Genomic DNA, 22521 nt, shown 5'->3' with positions numbered 1-22521 from the left:
GTGACGAACCAGCCAAATGTGTTGAAAGTCACTATAATACAGAAATTAAAAACAAAGTAATGCTCGAATTCACGAAAATTAAAACGATCGATCGGAATATGTCACCAATAAGTAATTCACGAATCATCAGTCATCCTGTTAGCGACCAGCTGCCAGTGGTAGCGAGGTTTTCCAAATGGTCTTTCTTAAGGCCGAGTATTTAACATAGTAGAAAGAACTGAGAAACTCTGAGAATCTGAGAAAACCTCTATAGTTCAAAACATCATCATCATTACACCAAAAAAACCTAAAACGCTCCCAAGTTCACAGAAGCTTTTCTTGCAGCATTTAAAAATATATTCGCTTTTTAATACTACGGATATTATTTTAGAATGAATCGAAATTTTAAAAATAATTCTTTAGCCGGATGTTTTGGTGGCCCCGAAAGGACTCGTTTGCGTAATTTTGTAAACGCAGTTGGAGATGGATGATTCATGATTCATTTTGGTTCTCACAAGAACAATGCACAATATTTGTGTCCTTCGAAATTTCGAATGTGGCGAAAATTCTTCTCATGTTCTCCCACCACCGTTATGTATTCAATAACGCATAAAATAAACGACTCGTACGTGTGATTCAATCATACACATCCGATCTCCACATATCGGTATGAAAATCCACGCGGTAAGTCCCATTTAATATTTTCCGTCTGTTTTACTATTGCCCATCAGTGCAAGCTCTGCACTATGCTTACTTCGCGTATATATTCAGAATGCGTTCTGAGACAGAACAAAATATTTTTCACCTCCATTCAATACGCTAGCAGAATAGAACTGAGGTTGACCAGGTGCCTTCACGGCCAACCGGCCTCATTCATCAACCGATAACCAATATTGACTACGATGAACTTTCAAGCATATTTTTTAGATTTTTGTGGTTTTAATAGCTTGCTTTCAATGCATTCTTTGAGCCATGATAAAAAATTGTTGGGTCAATAGCAAAAAACATCACTCATAAACAAGGATGGAAAACAAGGAAGCATGATGCGATCTACGATTAATCGCAAACTGCACAGATCGCAATCTGTGCATACTGCGACTAACTATTAATCCTCTCCCATCATAACCAAATGATTTTCTCTTGATAACTCTGAGTTGACCAAAGCATTGCTAGACTGAAACTAGATCGTCATTCGAATAATTGTCTTTCAATATTCGATTGATCGAACGAATATTTATTTCTTAAAATAATCACGTATCACGTTGTCATTCTGGTCGCGTGGTCTATCGGGTTGTCGATGTTAGATGGTTGGATAAAAAATGTTAGATAACAAAAATTATGTAGTCTATTTCTCAGCCTAAAAATGCATTAACCTTGAGAAAAATTCCTTCTTTTATTAATCGCGATTACAGAGACAATTATTCGATGTATTCATATTTTGATTTCAAATTATTCGATACAAAATTAATCGATTATAACTTCAGATATTCGATTATTTGAATTAATCGAACGATTAACCGGCGTCTCTAATTGCACTGCTACTAAAACTGTAGGCTAACCTCAAGGATATTTTTTATCCATTTTCGGCGAATAATCAATGGAGTGCCGTGTTATGAAACATCAAAACAATAGCAAAAACAACATCACGATCATAAGGTGTTGGTTCGGTTATACCAGACGACCTTGGAATATATTCCATCTGATCATCTTTAGAAAGGTTAACGACCTTCAAAAGATAAATTTATCTTGGGAACATTAAATTGATGTCCATGACTTCCATTCGGACCTTTATCCGCTCTGGTAATAATTGTGTGGTCCTCACAAAGCATATTTTCCAATGCCGTCAGTTCACTTAAATTCTTCGCATACCGTTTGATGATTAGGTAGGATGTTGATAATCATTTACTGCGATACCGATTGTTCCAACAGTATTTTTTCGACAATATGGAGATTGAATACCTGAAATTAACAAGATTCAACCAAACAAATCTGCGGACAAAGTAGTATGTACACTCAAGAGATGCAACAAGTTTGAAGGGATATGAAAAAAAAACATTGTTCGTTCAATAAATCTACTGCCACATATGTCGGAAGTCCACGATATATGAATAACATATGTTTATACTAATTCATCACATTTATTTGCAACGAAAAACGTAACCACACAGAATTGAATTAATCAAATATGTGATCCGTTTTATCTACAAAATAAAAGAGGATCTTAAATTCCATTGAATTCGAAAAGTGTTTCGTGAAATCACTGATTGAATTATTATTAGAAAAAATATTTGAAGAGAAATGTAATAAAATAAATCAATTGCATCCATTACCCGTCCGCTGTTTCTCGGGCGGGAGACGACAGCAAAATAAAATCGACACGCCACTCACTGCGGTGCAATAGAGAATTAAAAATCCCTCGACGAGTGTCGTAAGATTTCAGTTGATCGTCTCTTGTACACTTTCCGATCAAGAACTCATCATCCGCTCTATGGGAGGGGATTAATCGTTTGTGGCTTGCACTCACGATAAACCTTGAGTAGTAGAAGTAATGCTTCGAGAGTGCATACAGCGGGGATTCCTCTTTCATATTGCTTTTTTTGAGATCTTGAGATCGTAAATGCTGCGAAATCGCAAATAGCTAGTTCATACTCAATGAATTGAAAACGGATGGAACTCGAATTGCAATATTTCCTCTATCTACAATGTCCGTAGAAGGAACACTGCATCTTATATTTCCATTGCTCAAAAACGTGCCCTCTTATCTGATTTGTCACCATTACTAAAAGACGTAGTCTTATGTCAACATTAAAAAAAGGCATTAATATCTTAGATCTTCGTTTTTGTTACACATACAGAATTGTTTAAAATAGAATAACATCAGATGGGCCAACCAGAAGAGCTCGCCGGGCCGCTGGTTGTGTATAGCTGTCCGAAACCATACGTTTTACCTCGTATTCCGAAAAAAGACTAAGTTCCAGTGAGTCGATTCTTGACAAAAAAATTTTTTCGAGATGACAGTAAACCTCGACGTTTCATGCAATTTAAAGACTTTTGGCACCTTTTTTTTGACGTAAAACTACGTCTTTCATTAAGGGTGCCAAATCAGAAAACAGGTTACGTTTTTATGAAATAAAATTAACGTTAATAACTATTTTTGCCGGGTACGGATTTTGGCATTTATATACCATACCAATCGGAAATTCCCTAAGATTTGTTTGATATACTATACATTACAATCGCATGGTATGTAAATGGTTAAAATTCATGAAAAATATAAGCGTTTCCATTTTCCCATACATTTGTTCTGACCATTTGTGTGCTTTCCCGAACAGAGCTGTCAATAACGAGCAACGAAGGGGAAATCGTAAGACTCAAAGTCTCCGTGAACAAAGGAAAAGAAGAAGAACGAAGGGGAATATTGTCCTAGAGTATAAACAGTGGATCTCGCTGAGGCAAACTTTCATTCTTGGTGAGGACACCGACTGAACAACATCGTTGCTGGACGAGCGAGCTGGAGTGGAGGAGTAATACGAGGAAGAAGTAAAGTTTTCCAAGAGCCTTTTTGAAGTTAGAGAGGAATGAACTGAAGAAGTTGAAAGTCTCACATGTCTTAGTTTCGGATTGAGCTGTGGACGCGACCAAATTACTGACTCTCTGATGTCTATAGCATTGCAATAATTGCATCAGACTGACGCCATTGCATTAAGGTTCTGAGCTACACAAATGTGTGGGGAATAATCAAACTAGGCTATCGTCAGCTCACCACGAAAATAATTGTTCTGGAATTTTATCTGTGATTTGGTTTCGCATGACGGTAGCAAAACTCTCTCCGCAAAGGATGACAGCTAAGCTGATCTAGACCGGCAATATTAAAAAAGAACTTCTGTTGAGAAGAGCGCAAAACGGAGATAAGTGAGTGCATATTTCATTGCTTCAAGCCATCGATGTATGGATATTTGTGTGTGTACGTGCGTGCGTTTTAACATATTGCGCTGTTGTGGGTGAACATGTCGATCCGAACGTGGCGACAAGGAAAGGAAATAGCGGGAGGGAAATATTTGCGCTCAGCCTTTTTCCAAGCAGTTGACATTGTCTGTTTTCCGTCATCATAAATGCTTCGTTGGTGCCTTTGACATTGCATCAATGCAATGAACTGACGCTATGGTGAAGCAGGTGTTAAGGTTGTGCACCAAAAAATTATTTGGTAATATCAAGTTATTCAATAAGTTATAATAAGTTATTGATTTATTTGGGTTCGCGTGCCAGTTGCAAAACTCCCTTCAACTAGGATTGCATTTGCGCTAATCTTGATAATAATGAAGCGGTGCTATTCTTTTCGAGGTTGTTGAGATTAACAGAAAGAGTTTATTTCGTTTATTTAGTCACCAAGAAAGTAAATGTCGTTCTGGAATTATGTATGTGACTTGGTTTCGCTTGTCAGTAGCAAAACTTTTTCCACTAAGGATGATAACTGCGTTTATCCCGAGCATGTATTGTTCTGTGAGGACAGGAATGAATTATCAAACAATAATCGTCAAATGATTCTACAAGAAAAAAATATTTCAGGGCGACCAAACTGGTAGAATAGTTATTTTTGAAATTTCGTAGCATTATAAAATAGTATTCGCAGTTATAAACAAGCGACTTAAATTAAACTACAGCGTAGTTCTACGTCAACAATGCGGTCGTGTCTTGGACACAACCTCCTATATATTTTTTTGTTTCATGCGCCCTTTAACTTCAAACAAGCATACATGTTCGATTATATTTCATACAACAATTACCAACGTTTATCATTACTAATGAACTACGGTCATTGACTGTCTGATTCGCCAGAAACCTAGTACCAAGCGCCGTATAACGCTCCTCACGATCGCCTACAGTATCTGACCTCGGAACTGACAGAGCATTCACACATTATTGCATCACCCAAAATTTATCTTGTTTTACTTTTTTGCACATGATTAAATAACCGATTCGTACAAAATAGTCACGAGACAACGAAACGCTGATGCGATGTGAAGAGCAAAACAACATACGCCTAGTAGATAAACGGCCAATATTGGCTACCGCCCATCGAGAGATCATAGACCCCGTAGTCTTCACACCCAGCGAAACCACGACAAAAAATCATCTGATGTAACAATTGCTCTTCATGCACTCATGTCATCAATTGTGGTGGTATCTTTTATCTCCTGTGAGTGCTGATTAGCGTATTCATCGTTTCCTGCTGCGCGCGCTCTCTGTCCAACTTGTTCTACACACGTTTTTTTTTTGTTATTGTATCGTTTTGAGATTTTTCACAATAAAAAGCAAGTGTTGTACTTACCATCCTCCATGAAGGCCCTAAAATTACTACCAAAAAAAAAGACGACTATCGAAACACAGCATTTCATTCACTTGTTTCTTCTGTTTCTTCAGTTGCGCGGCAGCGGCTTCCAAGAATTTCGTACACAACCACCAATTCAAACCATTGGCAGCCGGCAAGCAAGCCGGCCGGCGCGTTTCCCGGCGGCGAAGATGGCCACAACGCGCGGCTCGATTAAACTAATTGTCCCGCGTTCGCAGTTCATTTAACTCGTTGATTAGTTTTGGGGGGCTGGTAAATGATGTGTGGCGCGCAGCCGCAGCGTAGAATACTGCTGGGTCATTATGTTAAACGATGGTTAAAAATAGTTCCTCGACTATGCGACATCGATTCACTCACGAGTTTTTGTACATCAATCAGCGGATCTCGGAATAATCGCACGAGAATGATGCAAATTGCGAGTGATAGAAAGATTCAGATTGGCAAGTTAGCATGACTGAGCAAATAATAGTTTACACTTTGCGGTCTCGTGAGCTACAAATTGTTCGCAGTAAATGAATCATAACTTGACAAACGACATGGAAGGCCATTTCATGTGAATTAGATAAAAATTTTAAACGACGTGAATTACAGAGCACGCGTGAGGAATGTATTTATACTAGGGGCGGAGTAATACACCGCTACATGACGATAGCGAAAGTATTCGACAAACCACCAGTTGTTTTGGATTTTGGACAAGGAAAAACAACCTTATATTGTGTCAGTCTTTCTCGAACCGAGCGCTGAGTATATTGTTATGGAAATATGTTTGTTTTGGCTGCCACGAATGCTCCGTTTTTAAAGAAAAAAACTTCCCCGAAAAATGCAAGCATTTGATTCAAAATAATGATGCTGGAAAAAATATAAATATTGTCATGATATTTTTTTTTGTTTGTCTGCTCTCAGCCACCAAAGCAATGAATCATACCAATCTTATACTTTACTCAACCATGTATTAGTTTACACTCTTTTTTTAATTGAAACCTAATGTCGAATGAATCAGTTCACGAGTTGATATAGAGCCTAAATAGATGAGAGACAATGGTACTCTGTATAAACAAAAGATTATTCGTGTGGAAAGATGAGAAGATACTCACGATGCTGAGTAGATACGATATATCGGACACGACAACTATAGTAAAATGGGTGAAACGTCTACGTTAGCAAACATACATAAATATATAAACTCAGCCATTCCATGCCAAACCGATATAGTGGTTCTCAGATTTTCGTGAAAAGTGGTAGTTTTGTTCTTTATCTCAAACTATTAGACCCGTATTTTTTATATATATATTTTTTGTTAAAGTGACTTTTTTCCATTTCAGAGTGATTTTTGATTTTAATTCTTGAATGACTTTTTAAACACTTTTGAGCTACTGAAACGATCCAGATTATCGACATATCAAATTCAAGCCAATTAGCTCTATTTGAAATAAATACCATACCAGCAAAAAAAAATGGATTTTGTTTTCGTAATTATTGATGGCATTTAATTTTCATTTTAAAAGTTCGCATGGTCTTGGGTCCAAGGGCGCTAAATTTTTCAATGTTTTCCTTTTAAGCTGAGGTTTTTTTTGGCATAACATATCCAAAAATCAGATATGTGTTCTTTTTCTATTTTAAGTTATTATTTTTCAAAATTAACCGATGGTCCGGAAAATCAATTTTTTGCAATTTTCCAAAAATGATTTGTTTTAAATTCATAATAAAGTTTTAAATTTCCACAGCAATTGGGGATTTTTTGACTCATGCGTAACTTTTGAAAGGGTGTATCGATTTGAGTAAGAGAAATCTTTGATAATTTAGATCTCAAAAAATATGAGTCGTACCGAAATAGTGTGTTAGAAAGAGTTATAGGGTATTGTTTGCTTAATTTGAAAAAAAATATACACTGAGAAGAAAAATATCTTTTTTTTATTTACAAAATAAAATTTTAATTTGCAATATCAAGAAATATGTATTTTTTTTTATTTTTTTCGATTTTCTCATATAAAATAGAAGTCATGTAGAAAATTTTAAAAATGGGCCCAAGATGGTAAAACTATTTTTGACAAAATTTGTGGAACATCGAATTTTTAGGAGTTTTCGAAACTTCGAATTTTTGTATGTTAGCAATCATTCTTAGCCACAAATTATGAATTCTGATGTGATTTGAAACAAAAAAGGTTATTATCAATCTCATTCTAAATGCAACCATTCTCGAGATATTTAAAAAAATATTTTTAATTTATAATCTTTTTTATAGTAAATAATCTCTTTTAATATGTTTGTCGTGTTATACCGTCATGTTCATGAAATTTTATGAATTTTCTTATAATTTCCAACAATTTTTTTGATTGATTGAAGTTTGTATTAAGATAAAAAAAATTTAAGTTTCGCTACGTTTTGTATTAACCCACATGTCTTCGAATGTTTCGTAACGTAACTCCTAAACATATGTCTTTACCATAACGATGTGTTTGGAAAAGTTGTTGGAAATTATAGGCGAATTCATAAAATCTCATGAACATGTTGGTATAACACGACAAACATATTTAAAGGGCCTTTTTACTATTAAAAAGACAATAAATGACAAATACTTTTTTAAATATCTCGAGAATGCTGCATTTAGAAGGAGATTGATAATAACCTTTTTTGTTTTAAATAACATCAAAATTTTCTACATGACTTCTATTTTATATGAAAAAATATAAAAAAATATAAAAAAATACATTTTTTTTTTATATCGCAAATTAAGATTTTTATTTTGTAAATAAAAAAAGAGTACTAATTTTTCTTCTCAGTGTATAATTTTTTCAGATTAAGCCAACAATACCCTATAACTCTTTCTAACACACTATTTCGGTACGACTCATATTTTTTTAGATTCAAATTATCAAAGATTTCTCTTACTCAAATCGATACGCCCTTTTCAAAAGTTACGCTTGAGTCAAAAAATGAACCATGATGAGGTATTTGGAAAAGTTGTTGGAAATTATAAGCAAATTCATAAAATTTCATGAACATGACGGTATAACACGACAAACATATTAGAAGGGATTATTTACTATAAAAAAGACAATAAATTAGAAATATTTTTTAAATATTTCGAGAATGGCTACACTTAGAAGGAGATTGACCTTTTTTACCTTTTTTGTTTTAAATCACATCAGGATTCATAATTTGTGGCTAAAAATGATTGTTAACATACAAAAATTCGATGTTTCGAAAATTCCTAAAAATTCGATGTTCCACAAATTTCGTCAAAAATAGTTTTACCATCTTGGGCCCATTTTTTAAATTTTCTGCATGACTTCTATTTTGTATGAAAAAATTTAAAAAAAAATAAAAAATATGTATTTTGGATATTGCAAATTGAATTTTTATTTTGTAAATAAAAAAAAGAGTACTAATTTTTTTTCTCAGTGTACATTTTTTCATATTCCACCATCAATACTCTATAACTATTTCTAAGACACTATTTCGGTACGACTCATAGTTTTTGAGATATAAATTATCAAAGATTTCTTTTACTCAAATCGATGCGTCCTTTTCAAAAGTTACGCTTGTGCCAACAAATTCCCAATTGGTGTAAAAAACTCATATTTCCTCCAACCCAAATGGAATACACACTTTCATTGGAATCAAAAATACAAGTTTTTAAAATCTGCATTTTTGGACGATTTCATTTGGAATTGCTGTAATACAAAAAATGTTTCTATGATTGTTTGACACCCCTCTCTTCTTTGGAAGGAGGAGGGTTTTATGAAAATATTACACATATTCCAACCAATCATGACAATTGAAAACTTTCCGAAAACTCTGAAAGAAAATAGGAAAATTCGGAAAATTGAATTCCCACATTTTCTACAATTAACACTCCTATACTCGCGCATTGGTCTGTCAGACCGAGAAATCAATAATTCGTTCATTTCTCAGAAAATATCAACCCTACGACTTTGCGATTCTCTCTAGCTTCGTTATTCGTTGTTCGTCATCGTTTAGCGTATCGCATGTGTTGGTACAATGGGAACGTGTGCCACATTTTTAACACTTTCGGTCTGACACACCGACGCGAGTATAGGAGTAACTTTTTTGGACAAGTGCCTTTCTCATATTCTAGAATATTGTTCAATGAAATGTTAGTGGCGTGGAATTTTTATTGAATATAATGCATAAGATCATCACCGGACTATTCTTATTTGATTTCAGTCCCTTTTATAACTGGATTAAACGGATCCATATATTACCTTTCGTCGTTGGATTCATACGTTCAAAAACAAAATATAAATATTTGACTTTCGTATAGTTATTCGCTAAATATGATGGTCATACATATACACACTTGTGAAATAATTTCACTTGTGGAAGAATTGTAAACAGTAAACTATAAACTAATCGGTGGCTTTCGATAGAGGACCCGAAAAACACGCAACAACTGCATGAAATGTAAAAAATATGTTTGTTTCGGGCATGCAGTTATGCTATGTTCTGATTCTAACTGCAATGAAACCGTATTAATCGATTATAATACGTTTTTATGTTATATTATAGCTCTTTATACTTCCATGAATTATATTCAGTTGCTTACTTTTAATTAATAGCAGAGAAAAATTCGAATTTCGTTATTTGTGTTAGAGTATCAATAATTACTCTGTTTTGCGGAGGCTGAATTAGATGACTATTAAAACATAATAAAGACGAAGAAAACATGTTTTTTGAAGTTTTTTCATTAAATAATACCCTCTTCTTCAAATAAATGCCAATAAAGCCTTAAAAATACACAATGGCAACATTACAGAGAAGTTCAATTTTCGGTCTGTAACACCGTGCGCGAGTATACGTGTTATTATTTTGCACGCGAGTACAGGAGGGTTAAGTGATAAGCGTTTTTAGTCCATTTGATGTTTGCGCTAACAAAATTAATCTTTGTTCGAGAGTGGGAATGGATTTTCAAAGGCTCTAAACTCAAATTAATTTCGCGAAATAGTACCATTTTGACACTGTTTAATGACCAACAAAGCTTAAGTTTTCGGAATTTGAAACAAAACGGTACTCAATATCAATATAATGATATTCGTTCACATAATTTAATAATAGCAGTCTCTACATGATAGAGACGTGTATTGAGCACGCAATAGTTGGACAATAACTAGGGTGACCAAATAGTTCCGGACTAAAAACGGGACACGTAAGCAAAAAAAAAGCAAACCCCATTTTTTTCATTTCATTGAGTGAATGAAGTCGAGAATAAAACCAAACAATTAAACATTTTTTTACAGTCATTCTATGCCAAACCGACCTGAAGTTTTTGGGATAAAATTGGGAAAATTGATTTTTCGGACCAACCTAATGAAAAAAAAACGGGCCTAATATTATGCGATAAGGAACAAAACAACCAATTTTGAAGAATATCTGAGAAGCGCTATAACGCTTTGGCCTGGAATGGCTGTATATGTACCTGCTTTGTTCTCTACCAGGAAAGAATATTTAGATAATTATGAATAATTATGATAATTATGAATTTTCTCATAAATTTTGTCACAATCCAAATAAAAGTTCTATTTGACAATTATTTATGATTTCAATATTGAGTCGTGACTTTTCTGTTGCGCACATTTATAATGGAAAAATCATCCCAACTGATGCGGTACTACTAGGCACACATAAAATATAATAAGTAAACTAAGTTACACTACAGAAATCCATGTTGCACTTCTCATAATATTTGCACCCAACGATTTACAACTGGCAAGGATTATTAGTTCCACCATTTTAGTTGTTGTGAACTCATTAAACAACATGTTTCCACGTTGAATGGTCTGCTAGGAATGGACTTTAATAAAATCCATTTATACTGTTTTGTGTTTACTAGACTAACTTTTAATTTTTTACTATACTACAACGCAGTATCGTAAAATTATTCACAGATTTCGTTTACTGTGTTCATCTGAATCAACTGAACTTCCAAGACCATTTTGCTCCTCACTAATCAGATATATTTTTTTCCTTTTATGTTGAAGACTTTTGAACCATGGTTTGAAGCTTGGAACCTTGGGGATAATCGAGTTGAAGATGATTTGACGCTGATAAGAATTCTAATAAGGTCATAAAAAATAACAGTAATATCAGTGACAAATACATCGTCTCTTCATGTGAACGAAAATAAGAGTGCACTCTTCCAAAAATACTAAGAATCCTCTAGATAGAAGGTCCAAGAGAAAGGAATCGTGTTTTATCTTGCTCAACGAAATCATAAAAACTCTTCAATTTTTCTAAATGAATCACCCAGGTTTTTTTTTACGTAGATTTCCCAATTAACGTGGTTTTTTACGCATATTTTCCAATTAACGCGGATTTTTTACGAGGTACGTATCCTCCGCGTAAAAAAAACCTGGGTGTAAATATGATATTTATAAAGTTTTATAACGGAGCTTCCAATATCGATTGCATGTTGAAGACAATTGTGTGAGATTCCTGCGAATACAAAAATTTAAATTCCATTCATTCATCAGATGTTCATTCGAATAAAATTATTGAGGATAATGGTATTGGAATATAAGAGAATATAAGATTTTTTTGTACACTCAAAATACGGTACAAATTGATAAAAAGACGGAACAATCAAAATCGGTACGTTTGTTCGGCAATAAACATTCCAACAGAATCTCTATCAACATATAATCCTTGATATAGCAGCAAGCCTTGGGAATAAGGTGACGTATATTTCAAATCATCACGAATAAAAACGTATTTTCCGTTCCTTTTTTTCTGTGATTTTCAGTTATATTCAAGACTATTTTTGACGGTATTTCGAAAGAAGCCGGGACGATATACTGAAAGAAAGGAATTTTCTTGAAGTCGGAATATTTTTTCAAGTTTTTTTTTGAGTGTGAAGTTGCCATTGGACCCGCTTCAAGGATTTTAGAAGTTCTCTATCATTCATCTAGATACATTTAAGATAAGTTTTCGTTTTATTTTTCTTTCACGCATACGTATACATATACATATACATATACATACACATATTTCATTTTATTATTATTATTTTTTTTTTAATTTTATCATTTAATATTTACGTGTTCTAAAGAATCTTCTCTCTCATTTTTACGACTCTTTCGACTCTTTTTTTTTGAAAATGGAGGGTAATGAACCCTCCGATGCTGAAATGAGGGTCTTAGACCCTCCTCCAGATGATTTTACGGTTTCTTCAGGAAAAAAACAAAAACAATCCCAGTCAAACTCTTCGTCTGTGCCAAATAGTGACTCTGTTCCTCACTCTTCGACACAATCTCTGCCTAATTCTGCTCAACTTCCACGTATTAGACAATACCAGAACGCCCCGGCATCATCGAAAAACCGTTGGGTGGTATTTTTCCGTCCGAAAGGGAAACCTCTAAGAGTATCTCAAATTTGCAAAGACCTGACGTCTAACTACTCAGGTGTCTTAGAAATGACGAAAGTCAATAAAGATAAACTTCGTGTTGTGCTCTCAAATTACAAAGACGCTAACGCGATAGTGAAAAATTCTTTGTTCACTAATGAATATAGAGTTTATATTCCGGCTCACATTGTTGAATTCGATGGTGTAGTTACGGAAAAATCTCTTCAACTTCAAGATTTTGTAAAAGCTAAGGGTATCTTCCACAATGCAAATATTCCACATGCTAAAGTTTTGGAGGTGAGATCTCTGAACTCTTTGAAATCTGAGGGTACAGAAAAAAAGTATTATCCTTCTGGCTCTTTTAGAATTTCCTTCGAAGGCACAGCACTTCCAAATTATGTGCTTATTGACAAACTTCGTCTTCCAGTTCGGTTATATATTCCTAAAATAATGACTTGCTTAAATTGCAATCAGTTAGGTCACACTAAAACCTACTGTTGTAATAAAACGAAATGCTCAAAATGTGGAGACGACCATGACGAAGTCACTTGTAACAAAGATGTTGATAAATGTATTTTTTGTGGAGATGTTCCTCATACAATTAAGGATTGTCCGAAATACAAATTACGTTCGATGAAACTCAAGCAATCACTTAAGGATCGTTCTAATCGATCCTTCGCTGATATGCTCAAGGCAGCTTCACCTCAGGTACCCGAGGCTTCAGAAAATCCTTTCTCTGTTTTATCAGAGGATGATGATTCGGATTCTCAATTTGATCCAGTAATCACAGGAAGAGTCAGGAAGAGAAAAATTGCTTCTTCATCTAAGCCATCTAAAAAAAGAGGATTGATCTCTAATAATCCAGAATCTTCTAATTATTCTGCTCCACCCAAGAATAACCCTCCTGATTGGAGATCTTCAAATTATGATGTTCAATTCCCTGAATTGTCAAGCCATTCTCAATTTACTTCTCAATCGGTTCCTGAATCCTCATCTTTTTCAGGAGGTATATCCTTTTCATCAATTATTCAATGGATTCTTGATTTTTTTCGGAATATCAGATTCAATGAAAGGTTTAATTTTTGCTTGGCTTCCTTCTATTAGCCAGATAGCTAAACAAATGACTTCAAAATGGCCCCTCCTCTCGATCATTAATTTCAATATCTAATTTATTGGATGAGCCAGGAAAATCCTCTATTTTGCAGTGGAATTGTAGAAGTATCATTCCTAAACTTGATTCTTTCAAGCAAATGCTCCATTTTTTTAATTGTGATGCGTTTGCTCTTTCTGAGACATGGCTTCGTTCGGACAATGTGTTAAACATCCATGATTTCAATATTATCCGTTTAGACCGCAATGATTCCTATGGAGGAGTTCTCATAGGTATTAGAAAATGCTACCCATTTTACAGGATTCCCCTGCCTTTAGTCACAGGAATTGAAATTATTGCGTGTCAGGCACGTATCAAGGGTAAAGATTTATGCATTGCTTCTATTTATATTCCTCCAAGAACTATGCTTAATTATAGAAATCTTGTGAATATTGTTGAACTTTTACCGCAACCTAATCTTATTTTGGGAGATTTCAACTCTCATGGAATTGGATGGGGTGAGTCTTTTGATGATCGAAGGGCCAATTTGATTTATGATCTTTGTGAGGACTTCAACATGGCAATTTTGAATACAGGTGATGTAACAAGAATTGCTCCATCTTCAGGCCGCACTAGTTGCTTAGATTTGTCCCTGTGTTCTTCCTCTTTTTCTTTAGATTGTTATTGGAATGTCATCCAAGATCCACATGGAAGTGATCATTTGCCAATCACTATTTCCATTTCAAATAATTCAAAATCGTCTGAAACAACACATATTCAGCATGATTTATCTAGAAACATTGATTGGAAGAGATTTTCTTCAATTATTTCAGAATCGGTGGCATTAGTTCATGAGTTACCCCCGCTAGAAGAATATAATTTTCTAACTGGTTTAATTCTTGACAGTGCTATTGATGCTCAGGCGAAGCGCTTTCCTGGTAATTCGTTTCGTAGACGTCCTCCTAATCTATGGTGGGACCAAGAATGTACAAATCTCTATAAAGATAAATCGAATGCGTTCAAGGATTGGCGAAAATTGGGCACCCGTGAACGTTATGATAACTACATTTATCTGGAGCGTAAATTCAAAAGCTTCATTAACCCTTTCAGGACCATAAGGTTACGGTACCTTATTAAATCAATTTAGCTATATGTTATGAATCAATAGGCACCCTAAAAACATAATTTATACTAAAAATTCAAAAAACTTTTACCTTTTTTTTTGTTAAATTTATGGCACAAATATGTCCCTATGGTCGCTATTATGTATTGCCAGTAAAAATAATAAAAAGGTACATTCCGAAATATTAAAATAAAAAAATAATTTACAATGGTTACGTGAATATTTAATTAATCCATGATTTTTGCTTGGGACATCGGCGTCCCCGTGGTCGTGAAAGGGTTAAAGCTAAAAAGATAGGCTATTGCCGTCATTTTGTAAATGGGCTTTCACGAGAGACTTCCTTGAGCACTCTTTGGAGAGTTGCCAGACAAATGAGAAATTCATCTCATTCAAATGAAGAAGTTGAATATTCAGAAAGGTGGATTTTTGACTTTGCCAAGAAGATATGTCCAGACTCAGCCCCCGCACCTTCTCCCTTCTTAGAGACATCTGATGATGTTGAGCCTCCGTTCAGTATGACTGATTTTTCTCTTGCTCTTCTTTCTTGCAACAACACGGCTCCAGGGTCAGATAGGATCAAATTTAATTTGTTGAAAAATCTACCTGATAATGCGAAGAGACGTTTGTTGAAACTGTTCAATGCTTTCCTTGAGCAGAATATTGTTCCGCATGAGTGGCGACAAATTAAAGTTATAGCTATTCTGAAACCTGGTAAACCTGCGTCTGATTATAATTCTTATAGACCAATTGCAATGCTATCTTGCATTCGCAAAAAAATGATTCTCCATCGTTTAGACAGCTGGGTTGAATCTAATATTCTTCTCTCGCCTTCGCAGTTCGGGTTTCGTAGAGGCAAAGGAACCAATGATTGTCTTGCGCTTCTTTCATCAGAGGTTGACTTTGCCTTGTGTAGTAAGCAACAAATGGCATCAGTGTTCCTAGATATCAAAGGTGCGTTTGATTCTGTTTCCATTGAAGTTCTTTTTCAAAAACTTCGTCGAAATGGGTTTTCCCAGAAATTAAATAGTTTTCTGTTTAACCTAATGCGTGAAAAACATATGAGTTTTTCTCATGGTTCTTCGTCAGTTTTACGCATTAGCTACATGGGTCTTCCTCAAGGCTCATGTCTTAGTCCAATTCTTTACAACTTCTATGTAAATGATATTGATGTTTGTTTATCGGGAAATTGTACTTTGAGACAGTTTGCAGATGATTGTGTAGTATCGGTAATGGGCAAAGACAGCACCGATCTTCATAATCCTTTGCAAGATTCTCTTAACAATTTGGTTGATTGGGCCTGTAGATTGGGTATTGAATTTTCTACTGAGAAGACAGAGATGGTTGTATTCTCAAGAAAACATAATACTGCACAAATACAGCTTAAACTTTTGGATAGACCTATTCGTCGCTGGATGTCATTCAAGTATTTAGGTGTTGTGTTTGACTCCAAAGGAACATGGGGTAAACACATAGGCTACTTGAAACAAAAATGTCAGAAAAGAATAAATTTTCTTCGATCCATAACAGGAACTTGGTGGGGAGCTCATCCTGAGGATTTGATTAGGTTGTATAAAACAACCATTTTATCTGTTATGGAGTATGGTAGTTTTTGCTTCAGGTCCGCTGCCTGTTCCCATATTTTGCATCTGGAAAGGATTCAATATCGCTGTTTGCGTATTGCTCTAGGTTGTATGCAGTCAACACATACAATGAGCCTAGAATTTCTAGCTGGTATACTTCCTCTTTCGGTACGTTTTTTCGAGTTATCATTCCGTTTTTTAATACGGTGTGAAACACTTAATCCGAAGGTGATAGCAAACTTTGAAAAAATGTTGAACTCAGGCTTTCGATCTAGGCGAATGTCTCTATATCATGAATTTATGACTTTGGAAAGTCCATCTACTTTATCTGGTTTCCAGATCATTCCTTCAATTTTGTTCAATTCCTCTATTACTATTGACCTGTCAATGAAGGATTATGTGCATAATATTTCAGATGATCTCCGCCATTTAGTTATACCTGCGATATTCCTGTCAAGGTATAAACATATTGACCCAACCAAATCTTTTTTTACTGATGGATCTTGTCTTAATGGATCCACAGGCTTTGGTATATTCAATATCAACTTCTTCACTTTCCGTAGGCTTAGTTTACCTTGTTCGGTGTTTGTTGCAGAATTGGCTGCAATATACATGGCCTTACTCCATATTCAGACCTTGGCCCCAGATCACTTTTTTATTTTTTCTGATAGTCTCAGCTCTTTAGAGGTACTCCGTTCAGTGAGAACTAGATATGCGTCGTATTTCTTATCTGAAATCCATCAACTTTTAAGTGCTCTGATAACTAGTTCATTTAATATCACTTTTGTATGGATTCCGTCTCATTGTTCGATACCAGGAAATGAGAAAGCAGACTTTCTTGCTAAGAAGGGCGCTATGGAAAGAGACTTATTCTATAGGCCTATTACTTTCGATGAATATCTTCATTTTCCTCGTGAACGGGCACTTGTATCTTGGCAGTCAAGTTGGAATAGTAGTGATAAAGGCCGATGGCTATATTCTATCATTCCTAGGGTTTCTCTCAAACCATGGTTTAAAGGGTATAATTTTTCTCGTGATTTTATACGGGTAGTGTGCAGACTCATGTCTAACCATTATTCTTCGAATGCACATCTTTTTCGAATTAACATCAGTGATAGTAACCTATGCGTGTGTGGTATAGGATATCAGGATATTGATCATATTGTGTGCTTTTGTTCTGAGTTTCAAAATGACAGGTTATCTTTAATAGAAAATTTTCGCAATAAGGGAATGCCACTTAATTTTCCGATTCGCGACGTTCTGGCTACTCGTAATATTGATGCTATTTCTTTAATTTATGATTTTCTCAAATCCATACACTTTCAAATATGAATATATATGTTTAGTTTTCCTTTATTGTTTTGATTTTTATTATTAGCGTTTCCTTTTCTCTATTGCAACTTTCTTCTTCAGAATTCGAAAAGTGAGCAGATTTTCATCCCTTCCTCAGTCCCAAGGAGATAGCAAGTTCCTAGGAGATGGACATCTCTGTAACAAGAAGCTTAAACAAGAAGCATATATTATTATGTTATTGTGAATTTTGTCATTATCCATATTGTAACAATTTACGAAAAGATAATAGGGTTTTTATGCCTTTTTGAGAAAGAACATTGGAATTGTTCTACTCAAATAGGCTTTTTCCTATTCATTAACTCGGCTCATTGTTACTTAATGTTGCTGAGCCATTTGAAAATAAATTTAGTACAAAAAAAAATATAATCCTTTAACCCTTTAACGGGCCTTGAGAACTAGGCATGTAATCAACGCAAACTCCAATACAACGACAAAAATACACAAAATATTTTTTTTTTCAATACACAAAACAATCAAAAACATTGAAAAAAATGGTGGCAATATAGTTGCCACTGCCCGGTTAGTGCAAAATGTTGGCGGCAATGTAGATGCCATCTGTCCGTCTAGCAGAAAACACTTGATGGTAAAAATGTTGTTTTTGTATTTGAGATTTTGATTTTTGAAACTAACCAACAATAACAACTAATAACATTGAAGATCAGACTCAACAGGTCCTAGACAGTTCATATGTATTGAAAACTTCAACAAAATGACTGTTTTTCAATAACTTTACGGTAAATTTGGTCTTGCTGCTCTAAATTGGGAATTGATAACACAAAAATGGCTCCAAAATGAATAGTTTTTTGATTTTTCGCGCTTTGGAAAATTAGGCATGTTGCTAGACATTAGAACAAGTTATCACATAAGGTTTAGAAGTGAAAATTTATTAGAGAAAAAAATAAAATCGTTGGTGGCAATATAGATGCCGGTACCCGTTAATGGGTTCAACATCTTTCAAGCCATCTCCTCTCCTTTGTTTCAGTTTGTTGCGTTTGGAACATAGCGTAAGAAGTGAATAAAATCCAGAAAACATACCTACTTTATTCGTTAAATTATTTACTTGTTCTACAATCTTCGCTGTTTGTATTCGAATAAAATCGAATTACAATTATAGGCGAATTCCTGTGCTTAGTTGATATCTCTATGTCAAATGTATTCTAAATCCCCGCCCAGAACGGGAATTAAAACCGAACCCAGAATGAATATGAACATGTTAGAGGCGAATGAACTACAAAGTTTAAAGCCTCTTAAAAACAAAGAAAAAGAAGGAGTATGAACATGATAATGAACATGTGAAACACTAACCACTCGGCCACGGGAGCACATTGAACCAAAACTATTTTATCTCAATTTCAAACCATAATATTTTGCACTAGTCTCGTTCAATAAACACTTACAACATTTTTTGCATTTTTATCGCGAGAATACGTCGGGGAACTCTAGAGTTTATTCATATTTTCTCTCACTCCCGACAGTCATAATTCATCGATCCATATTTCTTTCTGCGAACATTAGCACAAGAGCGAAAAGAAATGCAGCATTATCGATCCAATTTGCATTTAATCGCATAGAGAAAAAAAACAACTAGCTTGATTCGGCATATATTAATTTTCGCTTATCGCATACCTTCCCAAACTTTGCACATATTCGACTTAACACACCACAAGCACTATCACGTATTGCTGCATTTAATGCGTATCGTTGAATCACTTTACTCTTGTTCCCGCAAAAGTAATCGCGGATGAGCCGAAACAATTGATCAATCAATTATTTTAAATAGTACAGATTTTCCCCATAAACCCGCGCCGAGTATTTCGTGCCGATACCCACTGAACCCCTACTGAACGGTAAACAGTTGAGGCGTATTTTTGTTTGGCTGCAGACGTAAATAATGAATTCCTTTGTTTAATCCCAATGCCGGTAGTAGTGGTGTAATTCTCGTTATCAAAGCGTCATTGACAGCTGTTTACTCCGAATCAATTATAACAGTTAAGATCAGGGATGCCAGGTAATTTTTTTCAATATCTTCACAATCATATCGGAGGAAACTGAAATTCATAACTTAATTCTGAACAGTTTGATAGCATATTTAAGGTTTATTTTAATTGGCATTGTATTATAGCACATTTCATTGAACTTACCTTAAGGTTTTGAAGTGTATCACGACTATATTGCACAACTGCGAACTAAATGTTATGAGACTAGAAATGATAATTGGCTTGATAAGCCGTTGATTAAACAAATATAGCCACAGTTCTTCCACAAAAATGAAACTGTGATAACTCCATTTGTTTTTTTCTGCTTTGAAGTTTTGGTTGTAACTAAAACCATATCATAATACTAATACTTAAACTAAACATAAACTAATTATTAACTCTTTTTTTTTATATTGAGCTAACATAATAAAAAATTGTACACACACTACACACGGGACGCGATAGGACACAACACTTATACTGCCGTTCAACGCATAGTTGTCCCATGTTCCAAAATCAGCAACTGAGTAAAACGCAATCAAAGTTTTCTCGCATATTTGTCTACCAAAAGTTTTAAGCATTTCAATTAAACAATGCACCGGGTTTTTTATAATTAATGGTGGGACTGTTATGCCTAGAATATCAACATGGGACAATTGAACTTGATGTTGTTTTTTGATATACTGGGAACAAAAAATATTTTTTTTGGTGTTTTTCCAAAAGATTATGCATAGAAACATCGTTCTATGAAGAAATGAGTGATCTGCAACACCTTCGCAGAATATAAATCTCATTGTTATTAGACATTCGCTAACAAGGCGTACAGAATCGTCAAAAAGTAACATGGGACAACTATGCGTAGAACGGTAGTATAGTTCTTACAAACGTAAAAGGATATTTATTTTTTTGTCCCTGACATCGTCCTATAGATGGGCAGTATCGAGCCCGAAACCGGTCGACAAAAAAAGGTAAATTAAATATCCTTTTACGTTTGTAAGAACTATAAGTGTTGAGTCCTATCGTGTCCCGCTAATTATTAAGGCGGTATGTAACCGGAAAACTTTCGATTTATGAAGTGGTCATTCGAAAGATCTATGTTAATCTATTGTATAGTATAGGCCCAAAATAATAAAAATACAATGAATTCTCAAGCGCAAATAAACTAATGTCTTCTAGAGACAGCATGTAATCAGACCGCTTGATTTCTTGAAGTTTTCTAAAATTTGCAGTAAAAGTCACTTTGTTGTTGAATTCATTTTATGTGCTTGTGGATTTTATGCTTTGAAAAGTTTGAAAAAAAGGCAAGTGAATGACCCCGAGACAAAAGTCTCCATTGATTACTAAGAACAAAAGTAAACAAGTGACACTGATAAAAAAGCGAACGAATGCCCTACTTCTTTTGACGACATTTACAGCCAATAGTTTGAATTTCATGAAAATAATATCCCTCGAAAACCCACGTACGCTATCTACTGAAAAGTCTTCAAAGATTTCATAATGTCTTCAATATGTCTTCACAGTAAGTCAAATGTTTTCAAAATGAAGACATGTCTTCAAACCTGGCATCGCTGGTTTACTCCAAATGAATTATAACAGTTAAGAGGATCCTATGCAGAGTTGCCAGTACGATTTCATCTAGATGAATATATGATATACCGTCTTTTTGTAGTCAGCAATAAAAATCATAAGCACAGAAATCATAACCTAAAATTAAAAATAATTGCTTCGGGCGATCCTGCTGCAGTATTCCAATCCCAAATCGCAAAACAAAGCTCTCGGACCGACCAATTACGCTTTGCTTCGTTTACCGGACCAATTTTAGAGAACAGTCTTTCACTGTAAACACTACTACGAGGAGTTGAATGATAAACTCTAGTAAACCTTGTCAACAGAAGATACTGCTCAGAGTTTAATGATCACCAAACATGAGAAACGTGATTGCGATCGATTCGAAATGTTTTCGCGTAATAGTCGAATTCGTTAGTAATGGATTTTTGACGTAGAGCTACGTCTTTCAGGAAGGGTGCCAAAACAGAAAATAGGTCACGTTTTTATGAAATAAAGTTAACGTTAATAACTATTTTCACTGTGAACGAATTCTCATGATTTGCATACCAATCGAATCGGAAATTCTCTAAGATTTGTTTGGTATGCTAAACATTACAATTCGCTAATCTCTACACGGTTTAATTTCATGAAAACTGGAAGAACTTCCTTTTTTCCCATACATTTGTTCTGCCGATTTGTGTGCTAACCCTACTCGTATTTCGAATGCTTATAACTTGAACATTTCTTAACAGAACGGAAAGATGTTTGCATCAATTGATAGGAAATATTTCTACTCGTCTATCACAATTAATAAAATGTTATTTTTCATTAGATGAACAATTGAATAACTGTAAAATGTCAAGCGTTATCTAAACGCCCTAACTGCCAAGTTTTGGTTGACCTGAATTAAGGTTTCCCCAACACAGACTTCAGAATCGATGTACCTGTGGAAATTAGCTTTGTAAATATACATGCAAGTCGAGGGTATTTTTGTACCCGCCGAGCTGTGTTTCCCTAACACAGACTTCAAAATCAATGTGCCTGGGGGAATCCGCTTTGCAAATACATGCAAGTCGGGGGTACTTTTTGGTGTTGAGAACTTTTGTACTCGCTTGTTGTTGTGCAGACCGAAATATGTTTTCTTAAAACGTACTTTTAAACT

The 22521-nt window shown here is 34.8% G+C and overlaps 1 protein-coding gene across 6 annotated transcripts in view; it reads right to left on the bottom strand.

Annotated features, from left to right (window-relative positions):
* Positions 1-19730, bottom strand: part of LOC129779636 (cystinosin homolog) — a 65650-nt gene extending 45920 nt beyond the window's left edge. For 2 of the 6 annotated variants that reach the window (XM_055787261.1, XM_055787271.1), the window contains exon 1: positions 19462-19730. The gene's annotated coding sequence lies outside the window, so the exon portion shown is untranslated. Of the gene's footprint in view, positions 1-5308; positions 5507-19140; positions 19338-19461 lie in introns of those variants that run through there. The other 4 variants (XM_055787246.1, XM_055787232.1, XM_055787224.1 and 1 more) reach the window with 4 other exon arrangements.
* Positions 19731-22521: the final 2791 nt, after the last annotated feature.

The sequence above is a fragment of the Toxorhynchites rutilus genome, chromosome 1 (assembly GCF_029784135.1).
Source record: "Toxorhynchites rutilus septentrionalis strain SRP chromosome 1, ASM2978413v1, whole genome shotgun sequence".
Lineage (NCBI taxonomy): Eukaryota > Metazoa > Arthropoda > Insecta > Diptera > Culicidae > Toxorhynchites > Toxorhynchites rutilus.
The sequence above is the reverse complement of the archived record's forward strand: the minus strand, read 5'-3'. Positions and strand labels throughout refer to the sequence as shown.